This window comes from Lipotes vexillifer, unplaced genomic scaffold, assembly GCF_000442215.2.
Source record: "Lipotes vexillifer unplaced genomic scaffold, Lipotes_vexillifer_v1.1 scaffold164, whole genome shotgun sequence".
Lineage (NCBI taxonomy): Eukaryota > Metazoa > Chordata > Mammalia > Artiodactyla > Lipotidae > Lipotes > Lipotes vexillifer.
This window is the reverse complement of record NW_006789313.1, coordinates 2,882,025-2,891,007: the sequence shown is the minus strand read 5'-3', so window position 1 is coordinate 2,891,007 and position 8,983 is coordinate 2,882,025. Positions and strand designations below refer to the sequence as shown.

At 45.2% G+C, this 8,983-nt stretch overlaps 1 protein-coding gene across 1 annotated transcript in view; it reads right to left on the bottom strand.

The window, feature by feature from the left end:
• GREM1 (gremlin 1, DAN family BMP antagonist) overlaps positions 1 to 1,109 on the bottom strand; it is a 12,228-nt gene extending 11,119 nt beyond the window's left edge. Inside the window, exon 1 of the mRNA XM_007462514.1 lies at positions 958 to 1,109. The gene's annotated coding sequence lies outside the window, so the exon portion shown is untranslated. The remainder of the gene's footprint in view (positions 1 to 957) is intronic.
• Between the last annotated feature and the right edge of the window lie 7,874 nt (positions 1,110 to 8,983).

Sequence of the window (8,983 nt, the reverse complement as noted above, 5' to 3'; positions counted from 1 at the left end):
CCAGTCCCGCCTAGTCCGTCTCTAGGAAGGCGCGGCGAGGTGAGGCAGGGGCCTCTCGGACACAAATTAAGGGGTACCCGCACAAGTGGGACCCGGCAAGTTGTCACTGCCCATCGCCCGGACGCCCGCGGGTCAGCCGAGAAGCGCATGGGTCAGGGAGAAGCCTAGAAGTGGAAACAGCGCGCACGAGCGCGCAGTGTGTGCGGTGTTTGCTATGTGAGCACCGCGGGCTCGCAGGACTAGGCGTCCGGGACCGCGCACCTCACTTCAGCTGTCCAGTTACCTGACCCTTGGGTTTCCGCCAAGGCGGAACTCCGCAGCTCCGCTGTTGCACGAGTCTCCATCTTGGGGAGAGGCAAATGCATCGCTGATTCTCAGGATCCACCACCTCACGGCAGGATCACTCACGGCCCTCCGACGTGCGCGCCCCGAAGTCCCCAGACCCAGCGCCCCGCCTCAAACAAATGGGACCCTCTCATTGCAACCTGCCCCGGCGTTTGCGGTCGAGCTGAAGGTCCCCGCAGCGCCTCACTGCTCCCGCTCGCTCATTATCCCTCTGCTCCTGCGCTCTGGACTCACGGACTCTGCGCCCTCACCCAGCGGACGCGACTGGCAAGCGCAGCTGCCAAACACACCAGGAGCGTATTAGCGGAGCTCCGGGAGGTGGAACTGGGATCCGGGGCTCTTGTTCTTGACATCCTCTTTCCCAGTCTTGCCCTGCAGACCGCGCAAGGTGAGGTCACGGCAGCCAAGACCTTGGCACGAAAGACCCCGCGATGGTTCTTCAGGGTTCACCCCAGGGATCGCGGGGCCTTGGCCTGCGCTCACGAAGGGCTACGGCAAGTCTGCACGGAGCGGGACGCCGCAGTCGTTTGCCGACCCCTACACACACACACACACACACACACACACACACACACACACACACACACACAACGCCCGCGCCTCCGCGCTCACCTGTCAGTGCTGCGGGCCTTCGGGGCCTGCGCTCTCGACGCGTGGCGCGGTGTGCGGCCGCGGCACGAGCCGCCCGGGCTCGGCGCGGGGTCAGCGGGACAGAGAGCACCGCTCTTGCTGCACACTAGGTCGCACGGTCCGCGGAGGGCGCACCGAGTGCGGGGCATCGCGCCGTCTCCCGTTTAAATGCCGGCGGCGGAGCGCGGCGCCCGGGGCCGCGCCTCTCCATTGGCCAGGCGCCGCCGCCGCCGCGGGACCCGCTATCCGCCCCCTTTCCCGGTACTGCCCCCGCCCCCCGCACCCCTCCTGCCTCCCCGCGGGGTCCCCTCTCCGCCTGCCTCGCCTCTTTGTCTGCTCCCCCCGCCCAGGCCGGCTGGGAGAGGTCACCCCAGGGAACCGCGCCTGGAATGCACAGCAAATCACATTTTCCGCTCCCGTTGGAGGGGGAAGCGCGGGAGGAAATCCCCCCGGCTCCCGGCCCCTCATTCCTCCTCTGCCCCAGGCCTGGGCTTTTCCTCTCGCCGGCTCCGCTCCGCCTGCGTCGGCCCCGCGACGCTCTCGGTCCCGGAGGCTGCCCCGGGAAGAGCAAGACCTCCGTGGGATCGCGACCAATTAGGCGATCCTTTCCCCGTGGACGGAGCGGGACTGCAGGGCGCTCTGGTTGAGCGGTCGCCGCGGCTCTGGTGCGGCTCCGCCCGAGGCCCCCAACTTCGAGGGCGCTGACCCCTGCGCCCCCGTTAACCCCGGCAGGCTCGCCGGCCGCCAGCCGGAGCCTGTCGCCAACATGACACCCTCCTCTCTTAGCCCGCCACGGGTTCTTTCAGCCCAGATGCCGGCGGCCTCGGGTGTGAGTGTACAGAAGGGAGGAACGGGGGGCAGAATAAACCGAAAAGGACCCTAAAAAATCTAAAATGGAAAGTCAAGCTTTCCATTCCTGAGCCATTTTTAAAAGGGAGAGAACAGTCGCTAGGAGAGAAGAGGTTTTCCGTAGCATGTTAAAGTTTAATAAATCAAGAAAATAAAACCTCAGAAGAGGAAATAACTTCCCAGAAATGGAAGACAAAAACTTACGTATGTGAAAAACCCATGTCACATTCTGTGTTCATTCCTGAGAACCCGATAAGAGTGGGAACATACCAAGCGCAGAAATATTTTTGAGAGATGAGCGAACACTTTCATTTGTTCTCTTAGCTTGCAAATTGGTTCCTCAAAGAGGCTGCAAAGTTTTGTGCGTCGAAGTTAGAGCCCGTGCAAAAATCAACTCGGCTGCAAGGTCTGCAGACCAGCTCCATCAGCGAGGTCAGATAATGACTTTGAAAAGCATCTGTTACAGAAGGAAATTTGAAGGTGTTTGTACTGACTACAGCAAAATAAACAAGTCAATGCAAGCCATCCAAAGGCACTTATGAGACATTCGTGATTTAAGTATTTGGCTTAAGAAAACAAAACAAAACCCCCAAACAATGTGGTTTTTTGTTTTGTTTTTGTTTTTGTTTTTCTCTCTAGGCAGGCATTAGGGGGGAGGGGGCAAGAAATATTGAACTTCTACTAGATGCTGCTAGGAACTTGAAATCTATTTTTCAAAATAAACAAGAAGGAAGTCTGCATTAAATCAATATCTAGAGAATCTTCATCATTTGAATGTTTTGTTTGTGCGAACAGCGGTTTCTATCCATGAACTCAGTGCTGCAATTTAAATGTTTTCAATAATTTTTTGTTAAATCATCCCGTGAGCCATAGTTTGTAGTTGCCCGCGAGATGCAAACATTCAGTAGGGCTCAAAAGACTTATCTTGGTCAAGTGGGCTGCAGGAGAGATACACAGTCAGAAATGCACAAAATACTTATGCAATTAACAGCCCAGCCAAAGTGCACCACCAAGTCCTAGGAGCCAGCTGTTCTCTCCCTGTGTAAACTACTCCGCCAAAGAAAAGGAAGCATATTTTACAAATTCATTAACTCCTTCTAATCTAAAATCAACCCTTTAGTCATGTTTTTTTTCCAAAACTCATATGAACTGCTCCAAATAAAAATACAAAGAGACAAGAGCTTACCTCCTACATTGGAAGTAATTGTTTAAGAGCCCCGACCCTGTGGTTTTATATATCCCATCTTTTTCTCACCATCTCTATCTAGTAAATGTTGTTCATCTTTAGGATCCCTCCTCAGGAGGCTTCTCAGACCACACTCCCTGCAGTAGAAACATCCCGACCCCCATCCCACCAGCCCACAACTCTCTGCCTCATTTCACTGCATCTTGTTTCTTCATTGTCACTTATCTCTCCCTGCCACCAGAATGTAAGCTTCATGAGGGTGGGCACTTTGTCCATGTTGGTCCCTTTGATTACATGAGTATATAGAATACAGAAGTATGTAACACAGAATTGGGATTCAATAACTAGCTGTAGATTGGGGATATTCAGCACATGCTCACTCGGTAAGATTATCAGCTGAGCCAATGCTGAGGATATAACCTTCATGCAGATGGTAAAGACAGGCCCTCGTCTCGCCGTTTATAGTCTAGTATGTTGGTAAATATTTATCAAGGTTTCTGCCTTACATTTGTGTTTCCACAGCTCTCAACCAGTCATTGCAAACCATTATCCACTCAGGATGAAGGCATAAGAGTAAAAACTCTTCAGACCTCTTTAACCATAATTACATAATTGAAACCTGCTCTTAGTAAGAGGGAAGAAGTAGAATGACTCCATGTAGGCAAACTTAAAATTTGAAACCTGAGATGCCTAACCAATAATCATTAAATGATAAATTTCACTTACAGAAACCACTTTCAAATTAATTTGAGGCTCTTGTGAGAAGCGTTGATGCTACCGGCTTGTAAAAGGAAAGTCCATTTCTCTTGTTTTGCTCTCCTATCTAAATATAAAAAGTGTTTCTCTCCATCTAACTCACAAGATGCTAAAAGGGGGCTACTCTCAAGATCTGGAGAAGAAATTTGAAGGCCTTTGTAGGGAAGTTTTCGCTTAGATCTGCAAAAGCTATTTATGCCTGTTCCCTCAATTGCAGAGACCATGTATGCCGTCTTGCATTGACTTAAAAAAAGAATAAAGATCTTTCCCCATTTGGAACTGACCTTGTATGGCCCTCTTTAAAAAAAAAAGAAATGTGATAATAAACTTGACAATGATTTTAAAAGAAAGATATTTGCAATGGTCAAATAACAGTTAAATGATTCGTATCCAAAATGGATCCCTCTTATAAATTAACAAGAAAAAAAAAACTCCACAAGTAACTGTAGGAGTTGGCAAAGCACATGACCAGGCATTTCACAAAAGAAGACACCTGAATAGCCAATAAACATGAAAAGGTGCTAGATTATATTAGTAAATAGTGAAATGCAAACAGAAATAAGAAGGTACCCTTGCTTATCAAGCAGATGAGCAAAGATTTAAGTCTGTCCGTATCTAGCATTGAAAAGAGTATGGAGAAGCAGGTAATTAAATGCATTGACAATGAGACTGTAAATTGGTACAACCGTTTCAGAGAGTAATTTGTCAAAATGTGATAAAATTAAACATGTACCTAGTATACCATCCAGCCATTCCACTTCTAGGCAAAACACCTTATAAGAATTTGAGCACGTGTATGAAGGATAGAAACTTGTGTGAGCACTTCTATTGTGGTTTGTTTATGACAATCTTAGTTCCAATTAACAGGAGTAGGAGAAGGCATAAGAAATTATTTTATTTATATAATAAAATGCTATACAGTTACTAACAGGAATGGACTAGAGTCTTCGGTTTCAACACACAGCTCAAAAACTTAGTGATATTTGCAAAAATAAAAGCAAGTTGTAAAATGATACAAGCAGTATGACACCATTATGTATATATTATAATAAACATATAAAACAATAGTATAAATTGTTTATGGAAACATATGTGTTCATGTAAATATATAAATAGTGGATTGGAAACCAGACCCTTGACGGTGCCCACCAGAATGGAGTAGGGGATGGGGTTGGACTGGGGATAGAAGACAAAAGAGATTGTAATTTTATAATGCTTTTGAAAATTTTATTTCTTAAAAAATCTCGAAACTAGTATGACAAAATGTTGACAATTTTCATCTCTGGGTGGGGGTATGTGGATATTTGTTAGATTATTCTCTTTACATTTTGGTTATTTTTAAAATTTTCTCAAAGTTAAAAGAAAAAAGGATCTGATCTTTCTATCGTGATTTCAAGAGTGACTTTGATGCTCATTTGGGCGCTGAGGATTTTTCCTTCCTGCGTGTCCTCTGTAACCAGCTCTAATCAAGGTAGGCAGGCTTTCAGAACACATACAAGCACTTACGGGGGTCTGTATGTCTGCAGATCTGTCTAAGGGTCAACTCCTGACTAGTCACCTTGCTCTTTACACATAAGCAGTAAAACGTTTACCTGTTGTCTGTATATTAAAAAATGCATGTGAAAATTCTGAACAATTCTGCCAAATGCAGGCATATGAAAAGGCTGAAGCATGCAAATTTTAATACAGCTTGGATCTAATTCTACACAAGTATTTATTGTGCACATTACATGTGCAGTGCGGTATATAAAAGGCGAAAGCATAAAAGTCCTTCCCAGTCGATATGCAGGCACGGTGGAAAACACACTGAACTGGGAATCAGAAAACTCAGAATGTCCTGACTCCTCCTCATAGGAACCGAGTGTCCCTGGGTTAGATATTTAAACCCTCTACCTAAATTCAATCATCTGTGTTACAAGAATGGGAATAATACCTACCTCTGGGTGGATGATGGAACTAAGTAAAATAAGCTCCATGAAAGTGCCAGACATGTAACAGACACGTAATAAACAGTGGTGTCTGTATGGATATTAGAGTTCAATTGGGAGCTCAACGGAGACAATGAAAGTATAATATCAGTATGGGTCGTGTCTTATGAATCTTAATCTCACAGTGCATAACGCAATGGATGCCACATGGTAGGTGGTTGATAAAGCTACTAAATGAGTACTTGCAGAGGGGAAAGGAAGAAAGGGAGGAAGGGAGAGAGGGAAAGGGAGAGAGAGGGAAAGAGGGAGGAATGGAGAAAGGGAGAAAGAAGCAGAGGAAATAAGGGAGGAGGGGAGGGGGGGAAAGAAAAGAAAGGGAAAGAAAAGAAAAAGAAATGAAAAGAAGCAATCCCATTCCAGTAAATGGCACAGCAACTTCTGTTTTTGGTAAAACCAGTGAATGGTATAAATACCCCACAGAGGGGCTCAAGCAGAACAGAAATCCCTTCTGGCACTCTTCTGCCTGCGTCATAAGAATCACTTTAAACCAAAACTTACAATCCTCAGGCTGTTTTCACTGCAGTGACAGAACTTGAGAAAAAGAGACCAGAGGATGCCTGAACGTGTAACAAGAGAGGCTGAAGCTCCCCAGCCGAGGTCTGCCGGCAGAGACATGGGAGTGAAACAGGACAAAGGCAAAGACAGAAATGTATCTCAGCAAAAATTCACATCCCCGGTGCCAGAATATAACGGAACCTGCTGAAAATTAGGCTCCCATCTTTGTGTGCAGACTAGGTGACTTGTTAAGTCTGAAAAGTCTCTATTTGTTTTGAGCTCTTTGATGTGACCTCCCTCTTGGAAAAAATTGGATGGGATTTTAATCAGTTATTGATTTCCTGCTTTCCCTTAGTGTTTGAACTGCTGTGGGTCTTCATTTTCTAAATCTTTTTTTGGGTACACTTCCCAAGAAAAGCTCATTCTACTGCAAATTTTAAATACTGGCGCCTTGGAAAAGATCTACTGAAGGTGCTTATTAAACTGAAGTTCTCTGGGTTTTACCTCATTGTCTTGGACTGCCCAGTTCCTTCTTTTACTTTTGGCTTGTTTAATTCACTTGCAGCCTTTGTTCCCTCAAGATCTCTGCTATTTCCTAGGAACTATGTTTTAAGATTTATCTTTTTTTAAGGCATTGAAACATATACCTGACTTTGCTCTTGCTATAACTGTCCTAATAAGTCACTTGTTCTGGTTCATTACATTGAAAAAAAAAAAGAGTTTACAACATTACAAGTATATGATAAACTCATCCTAGAAGACTTAGAAAATAAAGAAAATACAAAGAAATTTTCCATAAGCTCACAACCTCCCCCAAACCACTGTTTATACATATACAACACACACACACACAATACATATATACATGTATGGATTTAATTCCAGGGATATAAAGTGTGTGTATGTGTGTGTGTATCTTAAAGTTGACTTTTATTTACTACTTAACATGTACCGAACACTAGGCTTTACATACACTATCTAATTTAATCTTTATAACAGTCCTATGAAGTTGCTTCTATTATTTGCTCTCTTTGAAGGTGAGGAAACCGATGTCCAGAGAGGTTGTGTAACTGTCTCAAGGGCACACAGCTGTATGAGGCAGAGGAAATATTCACAGCCGGCTGATACCTAGGCCCCCTCCCCTTACCTTCCACACCATACACTGTGTAGTTAAGAGTCTACACTGCACACTGTGTCGGAGCTGGTATTCAAACACCATGATCACTCCACAAAACAGCACGCTAAATGCCAAGCGATTTCAATAATTCAATAGCTGGCATTGTCAAGACATTGGTTATGTAATATATGAACATACATATGAGAAATATGAGTTAGATTCTACATGACTTGACTTATAAAAATTTCTGAACACGTGGTCATTGAAAACTCAGATATGCCCTGTCTTCTTGGGGTTTTGTGTGAAAACTGCTCTACTGCGATTACAATTGTTATTAGTGCCAGACAGTATCAGTCTGTTTTTAAAATTAGGAGCTCATCAGTAATCTCAGTGTTTGGGGGTCTGCTCAGGGCAGAGAAGCGCCGAGCTGGAGGTGGGAAAGTAAATCCAAGACCTACTTTTCCCATCTAAAGATCAATAGAAGCTCATATGTCAGTTTGCACTTGGCTCACAAGCGTTCAAATTTAAATCTCTTTTAAGTCATGGTAACTTCCCTCCTTCCCTCCCCAGCTTAAAAGGTTGGATCACCTGGAATATGATTTCTCATTCCTTTTTAAAAGAAAGACAAAAAATGTAAACTGTGGGCCCCTCGCTGCTTATGTCAGAGTAATACATGTATGCTTTATATAAACTAACCATTTGTCTATTAATGTTTGTAAAGCTTCCTAGACATAAGGTATTTGGGACACACTCTCTAGAGAAATCTAGTGCCTTTGGAAAGAGGATCAGAGAAGGAAGAAACCAATGGGAAGAGAAAGTCCTTTATCCTCACATGCAGAATGTGAAAGGACATCTCCAAGATGAGCATCAAACTGCATTTCCCCCTATATTGAAGGCCATGGCAGGAGGAGGAAACTTCCAAGGAGACTAGGCAGCCTGGCCTGTAATGTTGGTTTCTAGATACCATGTTACTTGTCTGTGTGACGAGAAAGAGAAAAATACAGAGGACATACTTTGGACTGGACAACATGGCAGTGTGTCCCCAGATACTGGTTTTCAGATGATCTCCCAGAGGTTTCCTGATGACTGGATACCCCATCAGCCTGAGTGGTGAGGGGATCTCAGGATCTCCCAGGGGCATGTGTCTACCTGCCCACAGGCCCACCATGCTGTAGGGAAGTGCAGGGCTGAGCACAGGCTCTTAAAGACTATAAAGCATGGACAAAACAAAGTAGTGAATATAACAAAAAAGAAGCAGACTCACAAATATAGAGAATAAGCTAGTGGTTACCAGCGGGGAGAGGGAAAGGGGGAGGGGCAATATAGGGATAGGGGAGTAAGAGGTACAAACTATTAGGTATGAAATAAGATACAAGGATGTATTGTACAACACAGGGAATATAGCCAGTATTTTATAATAACTATAAATGGAGGATAACCTTTAAAACTTATGAATCACTATATTCTACGCTTGTAACATATAATAATGTACAGCAACTATACTTCAATAAAAAATACTGTCGGGCTTCCCTGGTGGCGCAGTGGTTGAGAGTCCACCTGCCGATGCAGGGGACGCGGGTTCGTGCCCCGGTCCGGGAGGATCCCACGTGCCGCGGA